Here is a 19035-nt window from a genome sequence, read left to right on the forward strand (position 1 = left end):
CAGTATTGCCTAGATTCACAGGCCTACCATCAAAATTTAGGCTAGTGTGCATGGTAGCACACCACCAACAGAACTGAGTATACCATACAGTTGTCAGTTGTGTATCCTCGTAGTCAAATACTTCTAGTGTTGTGTACATTATGCTGGTTTGCATTGGTGGCAGACCACCTCTAGGGTTCAGTGTACTGACACTGGACACATCGGCGATTGAACACCCCCAGTGCAGTATACAATGCAAGTGTGCTCCCTGGTGACTGCACTGTTCTGGTGTGCACCCTGGTAGCAAAATGCCTCCATTGCTGTGTATTCTATAGTGACTAGAAAAGGGTTTGTGAATATCCGCACAGAAACACAAATTAAAAAATATCTAATGTGGACTACCTGTTTTATCCATATGTAATGATAATAGATAAAAATATCTTGTATTATTTAAGGATATTTCAAACGGTACTCCCCAAGACAATGACAGCACGGTGGCTTAGTGGTTAATACTTCTGTCTCACAGCACTGGGGTCACGAGTTCAATTCCCGACCATGGCTTTATCTGTGTGGAGTTTGTATTTTGTATGTTCTCCCCGTGTTTACCTGGGTTTCCTCCCGTAATCCAAAAATATACTAGTAGGTTAATTGGCTGTTATCAAAATTGATCAATCTCTGGGTACTCATTGAACGCATTCAATTATACACACAGTGGCTGTTGTTAGCATATCTGTCTTTTGTTAATGTGCTCTCCGCTATTGGAATCAATTCCATCTTGACCCCTACCATATAGCCCAGATATGTGCTCCTGACAGAAATTCCTGCAGCTCTATTAATGTTGCCATAGACCTCTTGGCAGCCTCCATATTGAGTTTTCTCCTTGTCTTATCATCAACTTTGGAGGGTAAATGGATTAACTTTCGCTTTTTGCAAGTCGCCGATATATATATCATGCATTTGCAAATATGTGTAACAGAATTCTTTCAGTAAAGTGCTAGCCACACCTCCACATTAGGTTGGCCACACCCACTTGGGAAATGTCCCTCCCACTTAGATGGGGGGTGCCAGTGCCCTGTCTCGCCCAGGGCACTAAAAGGTCTAGTTACGGCACTGCTTCGGATTGTGACACCGACGATTAAGTCTACGACTTGAGAGGCGGAACAGGGGAGAGAAGGTGCGGACTAGCATAGGCAATGTTTAGTAAGGGTGTTGCAGCTAATGTAATTGCTCAGTTTGTTGTATGTACTTTCATTTTCATCTATGTGTTTTGCATCTACTACAAATTAAATGTAAATGACGACTAATAGTGATGACACAGCATAGTATTTGATTTAAAAAATATATGTATGCATATCAGTAGCTGTTGCATAACTATGCAACTAAGATATACTATAAAATGCATTGTATGTATGGTATGCATTGAAATCTTTATGTAATTCTAAAAATTGTATAAAAAAAAAAATAATTTACATAAAATATTTATATATATTAATATACTGTTAATGGTTGTTATTTTACTTTTTGATAAGATAAATGTTTTATGCATTCTGATGTACACTTTTATTGTACATACACATGTGCATATACTGCAGTGTTTATACGACAAGTACTGTTTAAGCAGAGTGTACATCAAACAAGATTCGAATTGAAGTATATCTTGAGATACGTTTGAATTTTAATATAGCCAGAACAATGCTCAAGTTTCATACTCTTTTTAACACACAACTTATGTGCAAGTGGCTTTTGGACATGAATCAGGTCCAAAAAGAAGAGAATTTGAAAATTGTATTATGTCTACTCGTATCCACTCATAACTCAACAGCTAAGAATATGCATGGAATTTTTGGGATAATGTTAGACTACTTAGAAATATATGTTTAGGGTTACTCCTTGGAATGATCATTATGTATCACCCATTGATTCACAAGTAGACTATACTTCAATCTACTGTCTTTTAGGAATATTTGCCAAACGTATTATACCTAGTAATGTTTCTGACTGCTTATTGGACAGTTGCTTTTATCTGTGTGTAACTACAGCAATTAATTGGTCAGTGCTTAGTAAATGTCCTTCATCTATTGTAACATGTGAAATTTTATTTTAAAATCTTTAAAATATATTATTTTTCTGTTGATTGTTTTGAATATTTTCAAAAAAATATTTCTAGTTTTGTTATACATATATGAACACAAAATGATTGCATGCATGCAATGATACAACTATAGCCATTGTAACAGTGTAACACACTGTTTTCAGTCCACTATGCTAGAAAAAAATGAAATTTACCAAAAATATTTTTCATTAAAAGAAAAGCCACTGTGATTCTGATTATATCTGAATGTACTATATAACTATCTGAACATAATAAAATGTGCAATAGAGCAAAGCAGGAAAAAGATATATATATATGTTATAAACCACATTACCTGTCCAATGCTTGCTCCAAGCAACAAACCTTGCCAAACCAAGTAACGATCCCTGGAAATGCCATGCCACTGCTTGTCGCACCATATATAGCTGTATGTGATATTCATATCTATCATCACTTTGCCCTTCACAGTGGCGTACACAAGTTTATTATCTTGCATATAATATTTATTGTATATTTTTTAGATATACGAAACATGCTAGAAAACATATATTAATGAGAAAGCAGTGTTTTTGTTTCCATTATTTTTTAATATCATAAAATATTATATTAAGTATAAAAGCACAGAAATTGAACATACATCCTGCTTGTCAGCAATTTGTTTAAAAATAAACAGTTCTATTAAAACAAAGATGACCAATTTAAGGAGGGGAACGAGAACTTATTTGGGGTAACTAGAAACATTAACTGAGATGACATTAAATATAAAAGGTCTAACTTTTGCCAAAAATTTTAGAATTTTGGGTCAGTCCCACCAAATAAGGAAAAGTGAACTTTTTGCATGCGCCCTCTCCAACATAGGAACATAGTAGCATTAATATAAGGGTTTGTATGCAAGGGTTTAGCAGCCCGCAACCATATGTCAGCCAGTCCTAGACCTCTTTTAGATCTGTGTCCCATTTAATTTATTGAGCATCTTTGATATCCCTAAGAAGTAAAAGCAAGACATTACCTGATTTACCCAAATTCCATAGTAATTTCCATAGTAAATTAGTCAGTTGTATCGAGTAACTGCACCCCAAAAGAGTCCATGACCCCAAAATGTATCCATGGTTACTTTATGGATTTGGCAGATCCATGCATTGAAATTTATGATGTATGCTCAGAAATGACTAATTTTTCTTTTAAGTCTTAAAAGCATTCTTACATTCAATCCATTCTTGATATGTTTATTTTAGAGATGCTCAGGCTCGGTTCCCCGAGAGCCAAACACACCCGAACTTAGCATATCTCAGTACTTTCGCGCACCCTCAGAATTGAAAACGAGGCAAAACGTCATAGTTTCTTCGTCAGATCTCAGATCTTGGGAACTTTGGATTCTATAAGTATCTCCCTCCACGGCGATACAGCACCATTTCACAGAGGGACACAGAAGGGCTAGCACAGTTCTTGGCAGTCTCTAGTGCAGTTGGGCAGCGTCATAGGTAGAAAAGAAAGAGGAGGGGTAGCAGTGTTCTTCAAAGCCTCCAGTGACATTCAGGAGAGCTCCATTGCTAATTGTCATTGCTGAAATAGAAATAATAGGTCTGGCAGGCTTGGTCTTCTAAATCTGCAGTCACGTTGCACTGTGTTATATAGGTAACATACAAAGAGGAGAGCTCCATTGCTAATTGTCATTGCTGAAATACAAATAATAGGTCTGGTAGGCTTGGTCTTATTATAATAAATAATATTGTGACCTGTGAGGTGGTCAAATGACTTGAAATTAGTGTTATTGAGGTTAATAATAATGTAGGTGGAAAAAAAAGCAAAAATATGTGATTTTAGCACAAAAAAGGGATGTTAAAAAAAAAAATGGGAACTAAAACCAAAACCAAAACACGCAAGGGCGATTTTGCCAAAAATAAAAACCAAAAGCAAAGCACAAAGTTAATCCAGATCCAAAGCCAAAACCAGAACACGGGGGTCAGTATACATCTCTAGTTTATATAGTGGACCTATCTGAGAGAACTTATTGGTTGAAGATACATGATAAGCTCCAACCAATCAGAAGTGAGTCTTATAATTCTACTGAATACGGAAATTATTGTCCTCTTTTTGTTTTTCAATATTTATTTTGAAGATGAATAATGAGAGCATCACCTATTGGATTGCAGGATACACATGGCCTTACATTATGATGGATAGAGGAAGCTCTTTGCTTTTTTACATTTTAACATTTGAAATCAGTAGCCCTTAACTGAATAGGCAGATAACTAGTGTTTATGTTTAGGGAGGGGGCATTACACAACTCCTTCATAAGAATACTCCATTCAACCTGGAATATGTTGATAGGCTGGGATTACTTGTCGTAATTAGGATAAGAGCTTTTGGAGGGCTCTGTATGCAATTTCTATTTTAAATTGAGCCAGGCCTTATGTTGTAGATTGCATCTAAAAGACACTGAAGTTGTTCCTGCCAGTTTAGGCTACAATAAGCTAGGGATTTGCACCAATTGAGAGGTTTAATGAAATGTTTTACTATCAGAGTGCAATAGCAGCTAGCAAACAAGAGTTTTAGTAAAACATTTGTGCAGTGTAGTGAAAATCCATTATTGCGGACCTGATTTAGGGGTATATTACTAAATTTTGGGATTGAAAAAAATGGAGATGTTGCCTATAGCAACCAATCAGATTCTAGCTTTCATTTTGTAGACTGTATTAAATAAATGTTAGCTAGAACCTGATTGGTTGCTATAGGAAACATCTCCACTTTTTCAAACCCACAGTGTAGTAGATATACCCCTTAGAGTTGTTAAACACTGTGTAAAAATGTGAGTTGTGTAAAATTTGTCACAGTGCATATGCGCACATTTTGCACTTGTATTTTGAATTCAGTGTATGCTATTCTTGTGTCCATTTGTGATTGGAGAAGAGGCTAACAGACGTTCATGTGGGTTCAGCAGGGGTGTCAAGACACAAGTCAATAACGCTCCTTAGTGATGTGTAAAATATTTTGACTTACATGAATCTTTGTGCATCCTATAGACAACATACAAGTTTCTGAATTGACGATGAGGAAAGCATAATTTTAGTGCCTGATGTATCTTTGTGCTAATTTAAAAAATTCACTCATCACAAGATGCATGCAACTCAAAATGCAGTAGCAGAAACATAAGTATATGGATGCATTTTGTTGCCATGCAAAAGCTGCAATTTAACTAAATCAGGCCCTGTATTTCTTTGCTTTCTACAATTTTCTAACAATCCCTTGTGAAATGGGATAGCAAATTTCAACTTTGTTGTACAAGAATAAAATAGTTATATGAATCTATACAAAAAAAAATCAAATTTACAAGTGTATCAATAAAATAATTATTTTAAATATGTAAAGCAATGTATTTTTTAATCAACCAAAATAATAATAATAATAATAATAATAATAATAATAATAATAATAATAATAATACTACTATGTTCTTAAATTAGGAATATAATTATTATTCATCTATCATGTATAATGATGAGAAGAAAGTATAAATATCCAGTACACAGCAATTATATCTTCTGGGAGGTCCCACTTTTAATAACGGATCATTAAACTTCTAAGAATCTTTTCCATTAAAAACAGACACTTAACATTTCCCATGTGCTACATTCATTGTGCACAATCCCTTCTTAATCAACTGTGATGGATACATCCATGCTATTTGGAAATAATTTTAATTTCATGCTTTAAAATTAACAGCATTAGAAAATTTCATCAGAGTAATTAAAAAGAGCGAGAAAACCAATGGTTTTGGTAGATATGACCAAAGAAAAGTTGTAGTTTATTTTATTAAATGACTTCACACTTTTATTTATAAGCAGAATAGGCCATTTTATGATATTTACCATTCAGTAACATGCTTTCAAACCCCCACTGATCTTTGAGGACAATAGAAAGGCAGACCTTCAAAGACTAGAAAGTGCATGGAGGGTACAAGACAGTGGCCTTTCTATAATGGGTACAATATTTGCAGTGCACAGGGACCCATGAGTCAAGGGCCCACCTATCCTGCAGCCAGAGCAGTGACAGTCTGTGCCACACGTGTGGCACTCTCTTCGGGCTGATAATGGGACACAGCCAGTCATTTCCACTGATCTGAGTCCCCAGACCGCATCCAAAGAAAGCATCGGAAATATGACGCCAATGTCAGTGCAGAAGATAGCAAAGACTCTAGCACTGTGCTGGAGTCTTTGCTGTCTACTGCGCAGGAACCCGCACCATATTGAATTTCTTGCATACTTTTAGGAAGCAGTCAGACGACTTAGACCAGTCAATGCCTATGACTGCTCTGAGTACCCTGCCCACTCCTAAGAGATCACCGGAAATATCGCACCAGCTCCTGCACAGAAGATAGCAATGATTTTGGCATTGTGCACATATTAAACAGCTGGGTGATAAAGAAAGCACATATCCCCAGTGATGGTGGTGGGATGGGAGGTGTTGAAAATCTTGAACATGGACCATTTATTTTTAAAACCCCTACGGTACAAAAAGAAGACTTGTCAAATTCAAGCAGGTAGCAAGGGCAGGGAGATCCTAAGGAAATGGAAGTGATGCCAGTTTGCTAGAGCTGCTCTCTAACACTGTTGAATAAGGCTGAAAAGAGATAATATAAACAAGACAGACTGGAACAGCTATCTCAGGACAACCAGGTTTTACAAATTCATGAGACAGAGGACCCAGCACTATGTATAAATTTACTTGTTTTCATTTTTTAATATTGTACTCCATTAAATCAAAAAGAAGAAGTTAGAGGATGAGGGTTATGGTGTGCTATTGTAGTGGTGAATGCTTGGATTTCATTGGATCAAGAAAAGAAAAACTTTCTATATATTTTTCATAATGTCTTTTTAACAAGTAAAGGTAAGATGTGTGTATATTTTTTATAAAAAATATAACATTTTATTTAAAACATGAAACATGAAAATATTTATTGTGTTTATGTACATTGGAAATGCCATATGCTTCTTGTAAATTATATACAGACACAAAAGTTAACAGAGTTTGCACTCATTGGGTCCTTTGCTTACTAAATGGGCTGGGATGAGCCCAAAATGCTTTCTTGTGCTGATTACGTTTTATTTTGATGATTCCCATACTTTTCAAAGCCTTCTTCTACTTGAGGTATCCAGCCGCATCGTAACTAGACCGGAAGGTAGATAATGTGGCTATCATTAAAATCATACATTCTTAAAACCACATTAATCCGCCCATCGCTAATAGCATGGGGTCTGGTTTCTAGATTTAAGGGTGGGCAGAAAGCACTTGGTGCCACCATCCCAGCTTTCCCTTTGAGCCTTTTAAACTGAAAAAAAGACTTTTTTTATGCCCCAGGATGTAACTGATGTTGCCAATGGAATTGCCACGGTACTGGTGACTCCCTGGCAGACTCACTTGGCTGTGGTTGTGAACAGAGATACATAACCTCAAGATAAGATGATAAGTTCTGTGAGGATGGGTCATAAGGGACAAAACTAAAGTTGATGAATTGGAGAATGTAGAACCATGAGGTCTATTAGTCCTAATTTACCTTTAGCAAAGTGCTGATTGCAGTAAGTGAAAAAGATTGTGCAGTTGTCAGTGTTGACGTTGCATTGCCAGCTGTCTACTGTAGCTGGTATGGATGAGGGCCCCCACAAAAACTTGTAATTACAAAAGCAGCAAAACAATAACACCATACAATTACTAGCAGGGAAATATTATTTACATGAAGCGTACGTCAGGTGTCAAAATGTATAAATTTATTCCCAACAATAAATTAGAGATGGAATTGACAGTGTTGATTCTAAATGTGAGAGTTATATTACCCTATTTATACAAAAACATAATGTAATGAAGTGTCATTTACATAACTGAAAATAGTGTAATATAGTGTTAGTAATAAATGTGAAAGTCACATTTTCCATGTAAAATGTAATGAAAATCCAATAGGAATTTGTCTTTTCTTCAGTATTGATAAATTACAAATGACAAAAAAGAAATCTGAATAAGTATCCACAATTTAACAACATAAAATGCTTAATGGTTGTGTATGGTTAATGGTTATGTAAGGCAATATTTTATTGTCTTACATAACCTCTCCTTACCCTCTTAACTTAATATCTAAAATAAATGATACAAAACTTTAATTGTGGCAAAATTAAAAGAGTTTATTTTGGCAACTATTTGGTGGAGGAGAAAACAGCAGGCAGCACGACAAGGCCAAATCCAGATATTCCAACGAGGGTCAATTTTCCCTTTGGATATCAACAACATGGGTAACAACTTCACCCGGGCGCACATACCTTACCGGGGATCATTGTCCCGGATACTTCAGAACCCACAATCCCTATGAGCTGAAAGGAGCAGAAACACCGGTCAACCCACAGGGGCGGTACTTTCACGTGAAACTATAGCCAACTGTTTAAAGGGAAACCGGTTTAGCATGCCCACTACCATAATGTGTGCCCAGAAATCATTGGCCGCTGACTACACTGCATTTTCCAGCAACAAAACCCATCCAGGACCTTTAAAAATTTGAATGCCATGCCAGGCCAGGAACTGACAAAAACAGAAAACCTGCATAAAAATAGAACATTATGACAATCCGCAGCAATATCGAAAATCCATCCAATACCAGGGATGATGAACGGGCAACGTCCTGCACATATAGAGAATTATTTGCACTCTGCCCCACATTTTTATGAACTACTCCTTAACCCTCCCCTAATGACATCAGATGGGCGTACCCCATCCTCTGTTAACTTTAAACCCTTAAAGAAGTGACTTTATTTAATTGAACACCTCTCAGCTTTTAACTCCCCTCATGCTTAATTCAGTCCTCAGTCCTTATAACTGCAACGCTTCAATAAAATAATATCAGCTGTTGAGGTCTGTATGTAAACAGTCAATCAGAAGTGGCTAGAGAGTCTACTGAAGTAATCATCATTATGTACCTTTATACCAAGCCTCCGGTACTCCTATTTGGGGATAACTTCAAATCTCATTAGGTTCCATCTCTAGAAATTGTGATTCTTTTATGTGTACATGTCCTAAAATGACACTTGCCAAAATGTATTCCAACTCTCTAGATCTAAGAGGCTGTAGGATATGCTCAAATCTATTTACAGATGCATTTTGGTATGCAGACGCAGTATAGAAATGTGTATATTTGCACTCTACAAATGGACTTACATCCAATCTGATTGTTTCAATCTATAGTAGCTTTGAGGAGCACAGTTATGTAATTTAATAGGAAAAGGAATGCATCGGGAAATGTGGGGGAGGATGAGGTATTTTAATATATTTTAGGTTTGGTATTCCAAATTGGGAAAAATCCTTCTTTGGAAGTCCTATTTATCCAGCAGTCCAAACAATAGATCTCATACCTGTATTATTCTGACATTATGCTTTTATTTGGAATACATAGTTCTCTTATTCTCATTAGCACCCAACTGAAAGTTTTATTTTGAAAGTTGAATTTAACTATTACCATGTTTTAGGCTTATATGAAGATCTGTACATTTAAATAGTAAATAATCATGCAGCGAGGAGCATAATCAACTATATTAAGCACATTCAAATTCTTTATGGACAATTCACATTCACTGAGTTTTGCTAACTTTGACTAGGCAAATTAAATCATGGGAATTAATGTGATTGAACTAGCTTATATCAACATTAACAGAGTTCCCTGAATACGTTAGATTTGGATTTTGTTTTTAATTAAACATAATTATAACTATAAAAGGATATGTTGTAGAAATTAGAGTGCTGGAAATAGAGATGTGTTCGTCTGTAGTCTGGAAATACAAACTCATCTAAATTTGGCTGATAAGAATGGTAATGAGTGCCATCTGCTCCTGGCTACAAGGACTATCCAGGCACAGATTGCAATTCTAATTTGCCATTTCAAATGACATGTGTCAAAGAATAACTGGGCAAAATTCAGCAAATGCTGAAGTAGCATTGACAAAATCAATAGAAAGTTCCAACAGGCAGTGTGCTGTCCCGGTAATTAATGCTAATGACACGTGCTAGTGTTATCAGCTGACTTCAGCATTTGCAGGATTTGCCTCATAGAGAACTGTGTCCAGCTACAATTTCTGTGGTATATAATGTACATGTATATATAAATACAGAGATATTTCTAAAAGAGAAATGGAAGCACATGTACCCAACATTCTTCTGAGTTCTACTAGAAAACTATATTGTGAAATATATAAAAGTAATCTTTTATTTTTTTAGATCATTTGTTTAATTAGTTTACATATTTTTTTGTGTTTAGAAAAATACCAAATGCCATATGTAAATGCTTGAGGGTCATGTTGCATATTGGTCTATCCTCACTCACAGAAATATACCTTCATTCTGTTCCCCTATGTAAGCATCCAAGTGAAGAAGTGAGTCCTCTGTGCCTTTGTTAAGCTAATTTCCTTCTTTGGAATGCAGAGTTATATCGCCCATATAGTTTTTATCAGAAGACTTCCCAAAGGGAATTAAGCTAAGAGATACAATTTTTGAAACAATTTTACCAATGACTTAATTTCCCGATGAGCATGTAGATTTATGTGTACACATCTACACTATTTACAGTCAGATCTGTGATCTTTTTCTCTCATAACCATCTGCTGGAAAGATTGTGACTTTGTACGCAGTATAGAGATCTGCTTATGCTGCTGGTCGTGCGTACTTACACACTTCCCCATTTGCCGGTCATCGATCCATCAGTGATAGAGATTTTTAAACACTTTGTAAATTCAAATCAAATTATATGATGTGCTTTGGTACGATAAACATGAGTGCGTACACACTAATTCGATATTGGACCTAACTGTCGTTTATCATGTGATTGGCATGAAAATTGGTGGAAAAACCTTTGATATGTACCCAGCTTTATACTTAAGAGGATTACAGATCATGGTCATCAAAGATTCATATCAGGTGACTGCTCATTAATTAAGGTACCAAATCACAATACAATACAACAAATGAGAATAAAATAAAGGTCAGGGGTATGCAGAAGTGAAGTTTTGATGAGAATAAGCTGAGTTCAGGACAGGTGGACATCAACTAAAATCAGGAAGCATAGCAGGATCCAAAATTATACCCTTTTGCTCTCCAAAGTATCCTGGTGTAGAAGCAAGGGTTGTGTGAGACTTAGGGTTTTACATAAATAGTGAAATTCCTTCCTTGTTAAACATAGGGATCACAGGTGAAAACAATAAGTAATTAAATTCTACACAACAGTACACAGTAGACTGTTTAAATAAAACCATGATTGAAATCCAGAGACAAACAGCAAAATAGTGGCAAAAATGCACCGCATGAATGGAATGATAACATTGCATAGATGGGTTTACTATATGATGTAAGAAGGCAGCCTCCTAAGAGAATAGAACCATAGACTATGAATAATAGAAAGCAAAATGTATATGTTTCTAGGTTTGCAATATATTATTCCCAACTGGTTTATTTGTTTATTTTATTTATACTTATTTTTATTATTACTTCTGTTATAATGAAGGTCAGAATAAGTCTTAGTCAAGAAAAGTAAACTTCTTTGATTTAACATTACTTAATTACATCATTAGGGTTTATTTAATTTCATTTAGTAATCCTGTGTAGTTTATAATAAAAGGTTGGACTTCGTAGTGAGATTACACTTTTTCCACCATACCTATTTTCAGGCATATTTGCAATCCGAGAAATACTGATAAATGACTCATATAAACAAATAGACATGGGGCCGCAGCTTTTCTGGTTCCCAATTAACCCTTACAGAGAGGCAGTCAGAAAATCTAATAGGAAGACAGATAGACAAAGTGAAAATAATTGAAATAAAGTAAATTCTTGCCTGAGTTTTTCAGCTGGTGCTGGGACTTGCTGGGCTGTTACACATTAACATTTAAACAGAAAAGTACTATTTTAGTGCATTGCTTTGCCTACGGGCTTATCTTCACAGTTACAGTTTTTCGCTTATACCTGGGGAATTGCTTAGGGCTAAACTGTGTTTTTATGTTTACATATCAAACTTTAGGCTTTGTCAATTTTCACTTCCATGCTTCATCATTTTTATGAATGCACTGTTTTCCTTTTGCCACTAGCTTCATATGGTAAAATCTATGTCTCCTATGTTTTCTTCGATCTTGAATAAAAACATTACTTCAGTCTACTGGTGCATCTATGCAGCTTAGTGTATTAAAGTAAATACTGATGAAAGCTAATATGTGTTGTCATTCTAGGAGATATTACACCCTGAAATAAAGTTAGGACAAAAGGTACATACTGACCATCTATCATTTACATTACATTTTTTTTAATGTTTTGTTTTTTTTGTGTGTTTTTAAATAATGTTGAATTGTGTCCCAGTGGAGAACTTGTAAGGGGCAAGGGGAGCAAGTAACACTAAGTGCCCTATGCTACTACAGCACTATTTCACATTTTCAATTAAAAGGATACTTTAATTCACCAAAAAGTTGATATGTGGACAGGTAATGAATGGGGACGGGATAGGTTAATCTAAGTGCGCAAAGCACTGTGGTAATATTTCCCGGAAAGTGATAACATTCATTAAAATATGATTTACCTAATAATATTGTGCAGCAAAATGCAATATGTTCAATAATAAAGCTCAGCAACATTGAATACATGCAGAAATATCTAGCAAGATTTAACATAAAAAAAATAATGTTCAGCATTTGCCATTATGTTCTATAATATGCAATGTATACAGGAAAAATACTCAGCAAAACAAAACATGACAGTGATTGCCAATCTGCTACTCTTGAGCAGTGAAGTCTCCATCTTTTTAATGGAATACTACATACCACCTTTTCAGGGGTTGTATCTAATTCTCTATATAGGCTCAGGTAGGCAAGGCACAACCCTCTAGGCCTTAGCACTGCTATGGCTGGCATAGGCCTAGGCATAATTGGAGCCTCCTCACCTGACTCTTCTATCTTGGAACATAGAGGGCTGCCATATTGTGCCATATACTCCTCAGCCCTGTGGACTTTATCAAATTTCCTCCGAACATAATTAAAACAAATTTATTTCTCATCTCATCTCCCTTCATCTTCTTCATCATCCCAGACAACCTGTATCTTCACTGATGATATTAAAAACAGGCAAATCATCTGCTCTGATTTGGATAGGGCCTCAGCATTATATCTCTGGCTCTGTTTTGGTCTGCTCTAGACCAGCTACTTGATCCTCCTCTGTGGGATAATCTACACTTGATGGAAAGCACTCCAGGCTTGAAACAACCTCAACCTCCTTGAAGACTTTTTGGCACAGAAACCTCAGTGTGTGGGATCCCTTCAGGACAGAACACTGATGGGTATACCTGTGTTTTTTGTATCATCTAAATACTATTTTTCATATCAAGGCATCTTGATAGGCATCCCACTAAATGTAATGGCTGATGAATGCTCCATAATGCAGCTCCTTTGCCCTATCCACTCTTAAATGTTAATTACAATATGTCACCCACCAAACATAAAATCTATGTGTGTTTGGATGAGGAAGCCATGGGCCATCCTTAAATATGGGCTCATTAGTGGTTATGTAGTAATCAGTAAAAACTTACAGGACTCCTATTATATTGTTATTACATCATAAAATTAAGAGGACAACAGTGTGAATTAATTTCCAATGTCATCATTTTATATTTTAAACTATATTGATTTGCTCACACATGATGATGCGCAGTCTTAATATGATGTACCTAGATAAAGTAAATAATGTTACCAGTTGGATGCTAACATTCACCCAGAGTTAAGGACATAGTTGCAAGGTCTTGGATGACTATTTCAAGGATCCTGACTACTCTGCCTTTATAGTTATCCTTCTACTGCAAGACAGGGCCAGTGCAGACCCTTTCTGCTTTTGGCAGATATCAAAGTCACAAAGCCACGGAGTCCTATTGCATTACAATCACAGTCTATGCCTGGGATGAAACCGCAGGTATTTGTCACCCAACACCGAACACTCCACCAAATTCCCTAATCACAGGTTATATTACCTTCAATTTTCCCAAAGGGGACGGACTGGAACAGTCCAGGCTATGATAGGTAGACCGGTAATAATACCTATTCCCTAGGTGTCACCCCCCCTCTGTGTTTGGGGACTGCTTCCCTGTGGAGAGGATGCCTATGAGTCTGATCACTGTTAATGGTGAAACAATGACATTGTTGTCTAAACATGATAATCTTGATAACATTATACATGGGTACATTAACCATGTAACCCAGAAGTCTCTTCCTCTTCTATCTCTAATTTACTTACAACCCACCTGGTGACATTTAACAATAATTTGTAAAGATGTTATAATAACTTAATCGTTAACAAAATAACATAGGGCATTACAATAGCATATCTCAACCAAACTCACATGAAGAACAATAAAAAAAAGATAAGAAAACAAACTGGCACAAGCTCGTAATAGGCAGCTAGAGATGTATCTTGAGTGTCATTGCGATTCAGTCACAAAAGTTCAACAACAGCACCCCGTAGCCTCACAACATGTCCTGTCTATTTGTGTATACAGTATATACAGTTCTGCAGAGCTTTGCACGTTTAAAACACACCCAAACAAAATAAATCCATATCCCTGGCTTAAACCTCATTTTGCTATGTCAAAGCAATATCAACAACAACAAAAAAAAATGCTATTGTGGAATTGCACATTCCCTGGTAAATGATTGTGAATTTCCTGCATTTCATAAGGCACAGTCCAAACCTCCTTAGTCCAACCAGGTTCACTATATAGAAAAGGGACAGATTAGATCTGTCTATTGCCAATTTATATAATTAATTTATGCATTTACTATGGTAATACTAGATATGTAACATTTTCATGGTGTAAAACACTGACATTTTACAAATATTTTATGCCCATCCATACATTGTTCAGTATTTCTGTCACCAATGAGGCTGTACAGTAGATGTGACTAGTAGTAGCCCAGATTATTGTTCACTCGTGCACACACTGCATTTGCTAGATACAGTCGCTGTGTAAACAGTTCTATGACAATTAAATTTCCCTTTCTTTCTTACATATTTTACACTCTCACTACAAAACCTTTACAGCTGCTAAACCCAACTGTTTCATATATTTGTCATTAATGCTATTGGCTATATAGCTATAGAAATGCACATGCAGGGCCTGATTCATCTTCTGACGTAAGTCCCGTTGTGTGCCTTATCTTGCTTGAAATTGTACTGCACATGTACAGAAACGGACCTTACGCCAGTGAAAGTAGTTGCATGAAATTCATGTCAAAACGCAAATGACACTTCCGAAATGTGTAACGGGGAGGTAAGGGGAGGACGTATGCATGCCAGAACTAGAGATGCTCGGGCTCGGTTTCCCAAGAACCGAACACACTCGAATTTAGCAGATCCGCATACTGACACTTTCACGTGCACTTGGAATTTAAAAACGAGGCAAAACTTCATTGTAACATCGTCAGATCTCGCAAGTTTTTTATTCTATAAGTACCGCCCTTCACGGCGATCCAGCGCCATTTCACAGAGGAACACAGAAGGGGTAGCACAGTTCTTGGCAGTCTCTAGGGCAGCGTCATAGGTAGAAAAGAAAGAGGAGCGGTAGCAGTGTTCTTCAAAGTCTCCAGTGACATTCAGGAGAGCTCAATCGCTCCATTGCTAATTGTCATTGCTGAAATAGAAATAGCAGGGCTGGCAGGCTTGGTCTTCTAAATCTGTAGTCACATTGTACTGTGCTATATAGGTAACACACAAAGAGGAGAGCTCCATTGCTAATTGTCATTGCTGGAATAGAAATAATAGGTCTGGCAGGCTTGGTCTTGTAAATCTGCAGTCACATTGTACTGTGTTATATAGTTAAAGCACAAAGAGGAGAGCTCCATTGCTCCATTGCTAATTGTTGTTGCTGAAATACAAATAATAGGGCTGGCAGTGTGGTTCTTAATCTGCAGTCAGATTGTACTGTTTTATCAATATGGAGTCATAGCAGCACACAGAAGACCACGAGCAACAAGCAGCTGCTGGCACCAGTCATGATGCTAGTAATCACTCTATAATATCTGCTAAAGCCTATTTTAAAGTGCAAAGTGTTTTTAAGTCAGGGAAACAAAAATGTAAAAAAACACCTTTTCCCTTTGTCAAGAAAAAAAGACCTGTAATCCAGGCAAAGTTATCTGCAGAAAAAAATAATATTGCCAACATGCCATTCTACACATGCAGTGGCAAGGAAAGAATGAGGCCTTCGCCTTTCTCTACGAGTGCAAGTTCAGCAACTGTCACTGAGGTATCTTCTTGTAAGGTCAGTCATGACCAAGCAAGACCTTGTCAATCGGACTCCAAAAGTGGTGGCCAAATACTTTTACGTGTAAAAGCCGAGCTGGAAGAAAACAGTAAGGCATTAGAGGAAAATGTATGTTCAGATTCAGAAATGACACCAGTCTCTGAGGAGAGTCTATTCACAAGTGCTATGTGTAATCCTGACCTTTCTGATAGTGTACCCATAAAGAAGGTCACTTTCAGCATTTATGCAGATATGTGCATGAACAGTCCAAGTGTAGCCGGTGATACACAAATTGAGGATGCTACTTTGGAATTGCAACAGGATGAGGGGGATATGTGTGTAGCTGATGAGGATGCTAATGAGGATGTTGATGAGGATGATGTTGTTTGTGTAAGTCCTGCACCAGTGGAAGCAGTTCTTGCACGTGATAAGAAGAAGGCCATTGTCATGCCTCTCCGTAAGACAAAAAAATCCACCTCTTATATGTGGAATTATTTTTACCCAAATCCTGACAACAGTTGTCTAGCCATTTGCAGCGTTTGTAAAGCCACAGTAATGGAAGCATGGATGTCTAAATAGACATGTATATGTTTTACCTTCCACTTTGCTGCTGTTTCATCAGTATTGCACTTTATGTAATCAGTAATCTGCACTTTACATCAAAGGTACCTAACTATATTATAATTTCTGGGGAATTGGAGCTGATTCGAAGCTCAGTGATGAACTTGGCTTTTTGCTGTGCATTGCAATGGTTCTTTTTAGTGCATTGTCTGGCACCCTGGATTGGTTCCAGACAGCACTTGTCGCCACGTATTAGCTGTAAAATTACCACAGTTATCCAAGGAATGGGTGGAGCGATCAAATGAACCATAACTGATTTCATGATCCAAGGACAATTCCATCTTGCACCACTTTTCTTTTCTGCCACTGCTGTGTGGCAATGTTTCCTAGATGTGCCATGAATTGCCATGTGTTTGAGCCATTGCTCTGTCACTTAGCATCCAACCAGGTCGCTGCAGTCTTTGTTTGAAAGTGTATGAAAATAATATTATGACCTGTGAAATGGTCAAAATTGACTGCAAATGACTTGAAATTAGTGTTATTGAGGTTAATTATTATGTAGGAGGAAAAATAAGCAACATTATGTGATTTTACCCAAAAAAATTGTGATTTTTGTAAAAAATAGGGATCCAAAACAAAAGCCAAAACACGCAAGTGCGGTTTTACCAAAACCAAAATACGAGGTTAATCCAGATCCAAAACCAGAAAACGGGGGTCAGTGAACATCTCTAGCCAGAACATGTATTTGCAAGCGAGATAAACTATAAAAAAATTTTTTTAAATAAAGTATACAATAGGAACATCCAGTTTTATGCATTTGATGAAAAAAAAAAAATTTTTTGCATGATTATTGTATTAAGTGTAATATTTACTTTATTTAACTTTTTTATTTTAGCTTGCGTTCTGATGGGACTTAATTTGCACATATATATGTGCGTATCTTGTAGTCTGTTCTGTCTATCAGATGTGGCAAGGTAAGTATAGTCAGAGCATACCTATACTCATTTCAAATTAAAAAAGTTTCTTGAGATCCACTTGTACTTGAATACAGGCGTACGAGTGTGCAATTTATTTATTTTTAAATGCAAACTGTGTTCACATTGAGTTCCAAAATTAATCAGAGACGCAAAACATTGTGATCTCAACTGTTTTATTCTTTAAAAATATATTACATACTTGTCCTTAGCGCTATTTGCTATACAAATATTGATATACTTTGTGATCTCTTCAGGTGTATTTGTTAAAACACAGTGACTGCTGCAAAATACAATTATCATTAGTACCTGTTGAAGCGTAATAATTGGACAAAGGTGGTAATTAATAATTTCTGCACATTACACTCAGTTGCGATGCGATTAATATGCAACGTTATTGTTATCGCAACATTTTAATATGCTTAACATATTTTCTACCTTTTAACATAAAATATCATTCTGTTCGCAATTGCATGAGAACGTTTACGTTATTATTTATGTAGCGCTTGCACATTGTGAACACTAGTTATAAATAATATCATTTTTCATACACCAAATATCAAATCCAGATATCTCATACAAGAACCGGTTTATACAGGTCATGGGGCAAGAGCCTGAGGAAGGACACCTGGCCACTTCAAGGAACAATGACCAGAGGAATCAACCAAAGGTACGTAACACACCATTAGACGCATAAATACACAGGCAATATATTGTGATCTCAACAAATGAGTTTGTGAAACCGGTACAAGTAGAAAATGGGAACTTATTTTTGACCATCAGAAAGGGAGTTCATACTTGTGCATTTCCAAGAAATGCTGAAAGAAACTCTCCATTCATTCATAGAACACGAAATAGAAATATGTGAAATTTTAATTACATTAAACGTGTGTCATTGTGTTCACAAAAAACTCATGCCATTGGAAATGAATCTCCAAGGAAAGAGAAAATGTATTAAAAATAAATATAAGCAAATAATAAAGAAAATATATTTTGGTGTGAAGCTTTTTAGGGTTTTATTTGAGAAAAGAGGACAAGGAGCTTCCCAATTCTAGAAATGTTGGCATAAATTTGACCAACGGCTTTAATTATCACAATTTGCTATTAAACTCTTTCAGTGTTGTAGTGTATTTTCA

The sequence above is a fragment of the Mixophyes fleayi genome, chromosome 1 (assembly GCF_038048845.1).
Source record: "Mixophyes fleayi isolate aMixFle1 chromosome 1, aMixFle1.hap1, whole genome shotgun sequence".
In the NCBI taxonomy this organism is placed as follows: Eukaryota; Metazoa; Chordata; class Amphibia; order Anura; family Limnodynastidae; genus Mixophyes; species Mixophyes fleayi.